Source organism: Muscardinus avellanarius, assembly GCF_963383645.1.
Source record: "Muscardinus avellanarius genome assembly, chromosome: 3".
Taxonomy (NCBI): domain Eukaryota; kingdom Metazoa; phylum Chordata; class Mammalia; order Rodentia; family Gliridae; genus Muscardinus; species Muscardinus avellanarius.
This window is the reverse complement of record NC_137788.1, coordinates 148,429,390-148,441,161: the sequence shown is the minus strand read 5'-3', so window position 1 is coordinate 148,441,161 and position 11,772 is coordinate 148,429,390.

The window sequence follows — 11,772 nt, the reverse complement described above, 5'->3', positions numbered from 1 at the left end:
CCACACCCACCCTCCTCACCTCCCCTCTGTCCAGCTCCCAGGCCACCTCGCCCTCCCGGCTGCTGGGGTTGACTTCCTCTGGTATTTATAGTTGGTACTAGTTGGTGCTTCAGGACTTAGCACTTAGCTGTGTCCCCGGCATCGTAGATACCACGTTCCATACTTTTTCTGGAGCCCGGAGCAGCTAGGGTGAGGCTGTGGGGAGCAGGCTGGGAGCCGGCAGCGGAGGGGTGTGCTTTGTCCCCTCCTCCCCCAGAGGTGCTGACCCTTCCCAGTGAGCCCCTCCTTTCCATTTGCAAACCCCTGCTTTGTTTATGAAGCTGTTCCCAGTTTTTTTTTTTTTTTCCAAGAAAGGGGATCATTTTCTTCTCCTGTCTTGGAGAAGCACTTGCCCTGTTCCTGAGGTAACCGTCCTCCCTGACCTTCCTGGATTCCCAGGAACTGATTCGATGGCCCCGCAGAGGGGGAGCAAAGGGCACCTGGTCTGGGGGGGGCGGAATTCTGGAGCAGATGCCCGCCTGTTACAGGCAAAGTTTGGAAAAGACCAGAGGAGGAAGGCTGCGCAGGCCAGGGGCCCCCGAAGGCGGAGAAAACGTGCTCCCAGAGGGGCCTGGACCGGCAGTGGGGCGCCTGCGTCAGCTGGGTGGGATGATAGGGGCATTTGAGAGTGGGAACTTGCTTCTGTCTCTGAACTTGGGAAGGCAACCCATTTAGCTCAGTCCCCAAAATATATCAACCCAGACTGCTTCCTTCTGAATTTTTAGTTTTCTCGATGACTCGGGGGTTTTTCAATGCGAAGATCTGATGAAGCCAAGCTCACGATTGCCTAGAAACCGTTTCTGTCTCCTCACATGTTCAGTCTCCAACGGTTGCTTTAGAACTAACATTTTTTTTAATCTTTAAATATTTATTCTTGTTTTGTTTTATTTTTGTACTGGGGATTAAACCCAAGGGCATTCTACCTCTGAGCTGTACTCTACCCTTTATATTTTTTGTTTTGAAACAGAGTCTCGCTAGGTTGCTGAGAGGCTTGCTCTGTTGCTGAGGTTGGCCTCGAACCTGCGATCCTCCTGTCTCAGTCTCCCAAGCACTGGGATCTTAAAATATTTAGTAAGGCAGTTTTCCTCTAAAGAGTTCAAAATATTTACAAACCTTAAGTATATTTATGAATATTTTATAATTACAAAACTTTTTTTTTTTTTGTGGTACTGGGTTCCTGAAAACCCTTCAACCTCCGGGCTACACTCTCAGACCCATTTTTATACTTTTTTCCTTGGAAACAGGGTCTCTTAAGCCAGCATGGCTGGCTTCGAACCTGAGCGATCCTCCTGTCTCCACCTCTCAAGCGCAGGGATTACAAGCGTGCGCCACCACGCCCGGCAATTACAAAACATTTTTAAACTCACATTATTTCATCAATTTCTTTCTCTCAGCAATCTGTAATGGAACCTCTTTTCTTCCATTATTAGGAGAAAACAAAATTTCATAAAGCTTAGATTATTCATCCACCATTACTGAGCAGAACCAGCATTCAAACCCAGGACCTCAGCTAGGCATGGTGGTCAATACCTGTGATCCTAGTACTGGGGAGGCTGAGATAGGAGGATTATAGGTTTGAGGACAGTCTCAGCAACTTAGTGAGACCCTGTTTCAAAATAAAACATAAAAGGGTCCGGGGGGATAGCTCAGAAGTAGAAGGCCCCTGGGTTTAATTCCCCGTACTAAAAGCAAAAAACAACTATAAAACCTGGTACCTCTGATTCTAAAACCTGCGTCTTCCTGTTATACCACATGGGCTTTTAGGCTAGGCCTCAGAATCCCCAGAGAGGGCAAGTGACCCTTCTGGAATGGCACAGCACAGCACACTCCTGGGGAAAGTAATTTTCGGTGCCACTGGAAGCAAAGAGTGTAGAGACACAAGTGGGATCCCCTCCCTCCTCTGGGAATCCAGCACCTCTGGGTCCCTCCGCTCCGGTCACGACCTAGGAGCTGGGGTGAGGTGTTTTCAGCTCTCAGAACCCACAGGACCCGCAGCGGAGGCCGGGGCAGGGCTGCCCCTCGGAGGCGCGTGGCTCGTTCCGCACCAGATGGGCGGCCAGCCCAGGGAGCCCGAGCGCAAGCCTTGCGCGTCGCACTTTCCTTCCCGGACCTGGTCACGGCGGAGTCAGTCCATGTGACCTCCAAGCCTGTGCTGTGTCTCCTCACAGCATCTGAGGTCTTTATAAAATGAATAAGCAGAGCGTGCTTTCAAATGCTGCTCTCGGAAGGACGCGGAGGCCCGCGCACGTCCTGCTGTCCATGTCCAGCCTTAGTTCAAGGGCCTGGTGGCGGAGCCCCGCGGGGAGCTATTACTCCCTCGCTGGCAGAATCCATCGTCATGGGGCCTGGGAGAGGCAGGAGAGAGAGTGAGCTCAGCCTGCCCGGCGGGCAGCGGGAGGACTAAGCCGGCTCCTGGGGAAGGGCAAGGGCGTGGCCCGCTGGGCAGGCCTGCTCGAGATCTCTTGATGCCAGCAGTGGGGAAATGCAAAATCGTCAGCCATGCAACGGCAGCACACGGTCAAGCCTAAAAGCATAGGTGTTTAGCCGAGAACTGTGCTCCAGTCTGGCACCAGGGCCTTGAAAATCAACCATCAGGAGTAAGGACCGTAGTTGTTTTTATCTTCTCCTTGACTGAGGTGAGGGTAGCTGTGAGTCCTTTCTGCTGCAGCTCTGTGTGAAACCTTCCCTCGCCGAGGTCGGGGGTCAGCGGCCCTTCCTTCAGGGGCGGCCGTGCCAGGCCCCAGGCCTGGTCCTCAGCTCCTCCTGCTGGGGCATCTGGTCTGGCCCCAGGATACACCCTGGAAGTTTCTTCTGTCCAGTAAAACTGGAGGTGTGCTTCTCTTTGGCTGTGCCCTTCTCTTAAAAATTCCAGTAAGTTGGCACTTGAGTTGGTTAGGTTCTGATAAATGACATTTTGCTTTTGATATTACAGATTATATATATATTATATATATGTAGTGTGAGTGTGAGTGTGAGTGTGTGTGTGTGTGTGTGTTACTGGGGATTGAATTCAGAGGCTTCTATCTCCAAGCTACACCTTCAGCCTTTTGTTCTTGTTTTTTGTTTTAAAACAGGGTCTTGCTAGGTTGCTGAGAAGTCTATGTTCCTGAGTCTTCAAATGGGTGATCCCCCTGTTTCAGCCTCCTAAATACTGGGATTTCAGGTGTGTGCCACCACACTGTGTGTGTGTGTGTGTGTGTGTGTGTGTGTGTACTTTAATGTTTAAGCTGGATGTGGTGACACACGTTTGTAATACTGAGAGACAGGTGGATCACAGTTTGCAGACAGCCTCAGCTACTTGGTGAGGCCCTTTGCAACTCAGTGAGACTTTGTTTCAAAATAAAGAATAAAAAATAGGGTTGGGGATATAACTCAGAGGTAGAATGCCCCTGAGTTCCATCCCCGGTACTGCAAAAAAAAAAAAAAAAAAAAAAAAAAAAAATATATATATATATATATATATATATTATAATGTTTAGAGCTATTGATCTCTCTCTTAAGGTGTCTGTCCTCTTAGAAAGCTCTAGACTCAGCCAGGCGTGGTGGCGCACGCTTGTAATTCCTGCGCTTGGGAGGCAGAGACAGGAGGATCGCGCAGGTTCAAAGCCAGCCGCGTGCTCTGGCTTAGGAGACCCTGTTTCCAAATAAAAATGTAAAAATAGGTCTGGGAGTGTAGCCCGGAGGTAGAAGGGCTTCCAGGAACCCCAGTACCAAAAAAAAAAAAGGAAAGAAAAGAAAAGAAAAAGAAAACTCTACAGTCTCCATAGAGGAATACCTGGCTTATGGTTATGTTTTTGCTTTTTCCCAGGCGTGGTTTGGTTTCTTGGGTGGCAGAGAACACAGTTCTGCTTCTAATTTTATTAAGTGTCTTCCCTGCCGTTCCCGGTAGGAAGCCTTTCTCTATCATGAGGGTTCTTTGCGAATGGGAGCGGCCGGCTTCCCTGTGGTATTTTGGTAAGAACATGTAAAGTGCTCATTTAAATGTGCCTGTTGAAAAGGTGACTCAGTCTTCAGATATTTTTAGTTTCGTGAGTCTTCCGTGAAAGCTCATGAGTTAGGAGCCATTACCGACATTGCACCGTGAAGTTCGCGTTTTCTTGCCTTGGGTAGCTTTTCCTCTTACTAGGAGCTTGTAGGCCATTTTCTGGAATTTCAGCAGGTTGGTTATGCATGACCTTATGACTTAGTGGAAGAATACTGTTATCACTGGAGTGAGTTTGCACAAAAAGGCAATTTCACAACAGAGGGCAGTACTAACATGAGCATATTTAATTATGTTAGTTCCTCTGCTTTTCCCCCCCAAGTTATATCTAACCTTGGACAGCCCCTCCTCCCTGCAGGACTGCATTTGTAAGAGATGGAGTAGACCCTTGAGGACTTCTTATGGTTCTCAGCTCCCCACCCCCAGGCTTCCCTGGCCCAAGTGGTGGTTCTGGGAGCTGGAGGTGATGGTTGCTGAAGGGAAGCAGCTAGTACTCACCACTGAGTGTTCAAAAAGAAATCATCTCAGCCGGGCGTGGTGGTGCATGCTTGTCATCCCAGCATTTGGGAGGCTGAGACAGGAGGGCACGGGTTCGCAGACAGCCTCAGCTACTTGGTGAGGCTCTTTGCAACTCAGTGAGACCCTGTTTCAAAATAAAGAATTAAAAATAGGGCTGGGGAGATAGAATGCCCTGGGTTCTATCTCCAGTACCGGGAAAAAAAAAAAATCAGTAGGGCACGGACAACGCATGCCTGTAACCACAGCCACTCAGGAGGCTGAGACAGAAGGATCACAAATTTGATGCCAGCCTCGACAACGTAGCAAGATCCTGTCTCAAAATAAAAAATTAAATAAAAAGGCTGGAGATGCAGCTAAGTGGTAGAGTATCCCTGGGTTCCATACCCAGTACCATAAAGTAAATACATGAATATGTGTCTCTTGGCATCTCTCGAAAACAGGACTGGCCCTGCTGTTGCCAGGCAGAGGTGGTGATGGCAGGAAGGTACTGGAGCACCCCTCATCCTCCTCACTGAACTTTGGGAGAGGGACACAGGGCCAAGACCAGCATGGACGTGCTGAGAGGCGGTTCAGTGTGCATCTGGCCCCAGTGCCCACCAGGTGTGGTTACAGGCCAAGGGCATCAGGGCACACCGTTCTCAATAGAGGAGACCTTATCTCTAACCCTCCGGGCAGACAGGCCCTCCAGGACTCCCGCCCATGGCTGTGAGGGTCCCCCCCTAGGAGGGCGCAGGGCTTCTCCCAGAGACCCCCTGGTTTGCTGCTCACTCCTGTATGTGGCTTTTGTCTTTTCCTGTGACAGCTCAGGCTCCTTCAGCTACATGAAAGATACAGGGGAGACGCTGGCCCTTCCCCTGCCTGCCTTCTCCTCTGAGCTATCCTGTGGTAAAAAAGGGTTAATCTGGGCATGCTGAGGCACGCTTGTAACCCCAGTACTTAGGAGGCTGAGACAGGAGGGTCTCAGTTCTCGGACAGCCTCAGCTATTTAGTGAGGTAGGTCTTCTGCAACTTTGTGAGACCTTGTTTCAAAAATAAAGAATAAAAAATAAGGCTGGGCATGTAGCTTGGAGGTAGAATACCCCTGGGTTCCATCCCCAGTACTGGAAAAAAAAAAAAAAGTTGACACCTTTTGAGCCACCAAAAAGGCTAAGGGATTGGGACAATGTGGGGGTAGAAACAGGCTGGTTTGAGGCATGAAGCCTGCCGAAGGCCTCCTGCGCTGGCCCAGAGTGTCGGGCGCAGATGAGGTGTGCCTGGGAGCTGAGCCGGGCAAGGGCGGGATCGCCTGCAGGGTGTGGTGAGGGGAGCCCTTGTGTGGGACCCTCAGCAGGAGAGAGAGGGTGTATGTGTTGAGGAGAGTCTATCTGAGCCAAGGTTCGTTTTAGCACAGGAAGAAGAATGACACATCTTGGAACTATTTAGGGGACTTGATCATCACCTTTATTATTTTGTTTTGTTTCACTAGACAAGCACTCTGCCACTGAGCTATATCCCCAGCCCTTTCTTTTCTTTTATTTTGAGACATTGGTCTTGCTAAGTTGCCCAGGCTGGCCTCAAACTTGAGGTCCTCCTGCCTCAGCCTCCCGTGTCTGGCTTTCCAGGCGAGAGCCATCATGCTCAGCATATCTGTGATTTATTAAGTCTAACATGGCTCCTTAGAAGAATTAAGAAAGTATGTCCTGGGGTGTGTTTTAAACTTGGTGGCGTGAGTCCCAGCAGTCAGTCAGCTGGTGATTTCTCTGCTGATGAGGCCCTTGTGCTGGTTAGGAAGCATGCCTTTCCTTTCCATCTGTCAGATGAGATCTGAGGCAAAATGGAAGAGAATTGAGTAATGGTGATTGTGATGGCTAATATTTGGGAACACTTACTGAATTGCTATGATGGAATTGCTGGCATAAATGGTAGAGCTGAAAGTATGTGGCCATTTAATTCATTTGAAGAAAGAACAAAGTCTCCACGGGGTGATCATTCTTGTCAATTTATCCTATGCAGCCTAAAAGAAGAAGGGGATGTATTTTGTTACCAAGTACAGTGATATTTTTCCTCTGGGCCCTTTAACCAAGGATTGTAGTTCTGTTCCTAAAATCTCAGACAATTTGTGCTAAAAGAGACCTCTGGCACCATCTCCTTCTGATCCAATCCCCTTTTCACAGATGAGGTCTTTCAGGCTTGTTGAAGGTTACCAGGCGACAGGGCAGAGCAGGCACCAGGACCCACTCAGGGTCTCACTCAGTCCTGCCAGAATCCCGGTGCAGCGGCCCTTCTCTCCTGCCTCTATGTTTTCATCTTTAAGGGATGCTTTTGGCAGTGGGCGAGCAGTGAGAAGCGTGGGAAGTGCCGCCCAGGCCCTCCCCGCTGGTGGAAACCCCCGTCCAGCGCCTTAGAGACTCAGCCAACACTGAAAGTAGCCAGATGCCGGGCACCTGGTGGCACCTCTGGTTTCTGTGTTAACGTACAGACACAGATGGAATTCTGACTGTCGATTACAGCACCTCGATCCCACTCCTAAGATCTGGGAGGTGAAGGTGAGGCTAGCCCATGGAGGAAGGATGGATAGAGGTGCACAGGAAGCACAGCCCATCTCAGGGATGGAGACGGGGTGGGATGGGGCCGTGCTTCTTCCCGTGTTCACATACCTGGCCCTCCTGCCCTTCTGAGATTTCTTTTCCTTACACAGGCTGCCTTGTGTTCATTTCACCTGGATTTTACCTGCCTCCAAAAGGGGGAGGGCACACAAAAGAGTACAGTGAGATTTGAGTTTGTTATAATGCCTAGAACAAATTTAAGAGTGGCAGGTAAGACTTGGAAAGAAAGAACACCATAAAATAAAGTGAAAGGCAAGTTAAAATGAATGTGAAGAGTTTTGTTCGAAAATTGCCTGTGAATTCCTGGTTTAATACATAGATAGATATGACACACACACACACACACACACACACACACACACACTCACGTATGCACACTTCACATATTAAGGCCCAGTTATAGATTTAGCCTCTCAGGTCCTTCCTTGCTTAACTACTTCCTAGACTAATTATTCTTCTCCCCAAGTTTCTAAAGTACATACAGCCTTAACGAAAAGACACTTAAAGTGTCTTTTCTCCCCGGTTAAAATGCAGATTCTACTAGCACAATTCTAGGTGCACAGTAGGCGGTCAGGTACTGAACACAGCTGGAGTCTGAGGGAGGTGGCCCTAGGGACGGGCGCAAGGACAGCCCACTCCTCCACTCAGGCCTTGGGTCGAGGCTGCGTATTCGGATCACAGTAATCACAAATTGCTCATGGGGCTGTCTTCCCTGAATTGAGTTTTAAAGCTTTGGCATTTTCAAGGGTTGAGGAAATTAATTTTTGGCTGCATTTTCTATTTAAAAAAAAAAAGGTTGTAGGAGGACACTGTCTATCACATCACTCAAGGTCCCCTTACATAAAGTCCCACAGATTTTAAAAATAATTCTGTGCCAGAAAAGCCCTGTTTCCACCAAGTCTTGTTACATCTGGAGGGAAGAGCGCCGTGCAAGCTCTCTTTCCAGTTTGGAAAACCATGGATTTGCTTTTCCTACTGACAGAAAGCTCAGACACATTCTAAGCTGGACCACATGTATGTTGTTATATATGTTAATGTGTTACTTTCCTTATACAGGGTTTAATTTTTTCATATATATATATGTATATATATATATATATGTAAAATATATACTGGGGATTGAACGCAGGGGCATTCTACCTCCAAGCTACACCTCCAGCCCTACTTTTTTTTTCTTTATTGGGAAACAGGGTCTCACTAAGTTTCAGAGGGCCTCACTAGGTATCTGAGGCTGACCTTGAACCTGTGATTGTCCTGTCTCAGCCTCCCAAGTACTGGGATTATAAGCATGTGCCACCATGCCTGCCTTTTATTATTATTATTATTTTAGTAGCTGCTATTTTAAAGCTTGTTGTTGTTGTTGTTGTTGTTGTTGTTGTTCTAGGGATTGAAACCAGGGGTGTTCTATTCATAGCCCTTTTAAATTTTTTAAATTTATTTGTTTTATTGAAAATAAATGGTATACATTTAAACTGGCCCTTTTTAAATTTTGCAACAGGGTCTTACTAAGTTGCTGAGGCTCCTTGAGCCTGCAATCCTCCTGTCTCAGCCTGCCAAGCACTGGAATTTTAGGTGTGTGTCATTACACCTGGCAGTTTTCTTTTCTTCATAACAAAAATATTTGAAGTCATTATGAATTTTGGAATTTTCAGAGAAATTGACAATGCTTTTTTTGTGTGGGGTACTGAGGCCTTCTACCTTCGGGCTACACCCCCAACCTATTTTATATTTTATTTGGAAACAGGATCTCACTAAGCTGCTGAGATCCTCACTAAGTAGCTGAGGTAGGCTTTGAACCTGCGTGATCCTCCTGTCTCAGCCTCCCAAGTACTGGGATTACAAGCGTGCACCACCACATCTTGTTGACAATAATCTTATAACAATCAATTCTAGCATCATGAACACTTAGGTACATAGTATTTACTTATGTGTCATTAGAAATTACAGAGTAAAAGCATCTAGAAATAATGATAGCATCAACGGTTCTCCTGTGTCAAAGAAATGCTGAGGCAGGTGGTCTAGATCTGATGTGGTGCCTCCGCTGAATTGTCAGGGACCCAGACTTCAGTGTTTCTATTCTACTAACAGGCTGGCTCCTCGAGGGACTTCAAGCTTATTTCATTAGCCCAAGATGTCTGTTGGAGTTGCAGCCAGGCTGTCTACATTCTAGAGAGGCAGGATGGGGAGAGAACAGGAGAAGGACCCCACTCAGAAATCAGACCAGATCCTCCAGAACTGACCATGGACTCACTTAGCTGCAAGGGAGGCTGGTACATGTCATTTTCCTCAGCAAGTACATTGCCAGATTCTCTTACCAAGGATGGAGCGATACTTCCTCTAGGGAAGCAATCAGCAGTTGGTTACATTTCCAAGTTGTTCTCTGTGCATACATATTCAGGAAGGGTGTTTGGTTGAAGCCTTCTCAAACAGTTTTTGGAAAGAGCTAGAGGCATAAATAATCAATCCATAAACGCCAACCAGTAAAAGGTGCTACATTTTGTATCCTCTAAGCTTTGCCACTCTGCATTTCTGTGCTCTTATCTATGAATTGTCACCTATGCATATAATGATAATACATTTAAAAAATATATATCAGGCTGGGCGTGATGGCGCACGCTTGTAATCCCAGCATTCAGGAGGCGGAGACCAGAGGATCACAGTTTGCAGACAGCCTCAGCTACTTAGTGAGGCCCTTGCAACTCAGTGAGACCCTGTTTCAAAAATAAAGATTAAAAAATTAGGTCTTGGGGTGTCTCTCAGAGATAGAATGGCCCTGGGTTCCACACCACACCCAGTACCGAAAAAAAAAAAAAAATCCAGCCACTACAGACTTATATAGAAGTAGAAAGGTCTTTAGGTAGTTTTTTCTGAGGGCTGCACATTCTGTTTCTTCCATTCAGATGCTATAAGCGATTAAATTGGGCCAGGAGCTGGGTTGAGAATGATAATAGGAGTGTGGGGTGAGCCTTGAGGACCTGGGAGAGCAGTCCCGACTGAAGGGGAAGGCGCTGCTCCCCCTACTTACTGCCGCTATGCAAGACAGGCTGCCAACTCTTCTAATATATTCTTTAAGAGGAGCCAGACGCATAGATTTTGAACTGAAATCGCTCGTGTTTATAACTTGGCACTCGATAAATTTGGTTTTTCAAGGTGCCAGGTAAACGCAGTGCCAGCCGATGAGCCGCGGTTGAGGGTCTCAGCTCCCACTTGTCTTTCAAGGCCTGCGCCTAGTGGGGTCAGGTGGCCTGCGGTGTGGCTGGAGACTCTGCCCTGCCGTCCCACGCTCACCACATCCCGGCGAGACCACGCCGGGCGAAGGCTCACGGAGTCTCTCCTTCAGCTGCCTCTCGTTTTCTTCAGTCATTTTGAAGTGGCTGGAATTGGGAAGGAAAAAAAGTGAGGCTTGAACCCCAGCTCCGCGTTTCCAGACGCGGCTCTGAGCAAGCCCCTGGTGGCCCACTTGTGTCCCCTCCACTTCATTGTCTCGCCTGTTTGCTTCTCTGGCTGTCTGTCTTTCCCGCGTTGGCGTAGACAGGACGGTGGCTGGGAGGAGCATCTTCTGGAGCCAGAGACGATCCGGCTTCTCTGTCTCCCAGCCGTGTGACCTTGCACACGTCCCTTGCACTTCCGAGGCCTCGGTTTCCTCATTTGTCAAATGGCACGACGAGAGCGCTTGCTCACAGAGTGTGGGGAGGATTGAATGAGTTCCTGTATGAGAAGCCTGAAGGACGGCTCCATGCGTGGCTAGCACTCCAGCGCTTTGACAGCATCCCCGGGTTCTTGTTCCGCCTCGTCTGCTGCCTCGGACTCCGTAGCTCTCTTAGCCCGTTCTCACAGGGCACTGGGGACGCTGGTCCCCATCTCACGCTGAGCCCTTGTCGTGCCTTTGGGACCCCATCTAGCCCCTTCCTGTTGCCTCTGGCTCTGTTCTCTTCCGAGGGCCTGGTTTTGAGCTCATCCACGCCCTTTTCCTTGTCACTCCTGTATGTTTGGAAGAGAGGGGCCAGGTCCGCTGGCTGTGCTGCCTCAGTCAAAAGCCCTGCTCTGTTATTTCACTGGCCACATAAACAGGACACCTGTCCCAGTTGGCATCGCTGGAGAGCACGTCGTGAGATAAGGGGCAAAGTCCCGTGGGTGTGCGTTAGCCAGAATGGGGCGCGGGGCGGGGAGAGGCAGCCAGGCGCCGTGGCTCACACAGGCTTCCCCGGCAGGTGTGTGCAAGCCACTGTCCCAGAGCGAGGCACACGGTTAATTAGAGAAGTTGGCCTTTCCCCTAAGGACTTTAAATGCAACCTGGACAGTGAGCAACTTCAGGCTGTGGTTGTGTTCCAATTAAATGGTTTCTCACTCTTTTAAAACATCACCATCTAATCTTTTCAGCTTTTAGGTTGATTTCAAGAAGAGATCGGACCCTATCGGCCCAGCGGTACAACTCTTCAAGGAAAACTACTATCCACAGTGAGAGGAACAAGGGACACAGGTATGTTTCGCAAGGACTCATGTGTCTGCTTCCCCTTCCGAGCTCCCTCCATGTTAGTAAGCAGTGAGTGGGTGTGGCGAAGGCGAGGCTTATTTATTTATTTATTTTTAATTTTGTTTTTGGTGGTACTGGGGTTCCTGGAGACCCTTCTACCTCCGGGCTACACT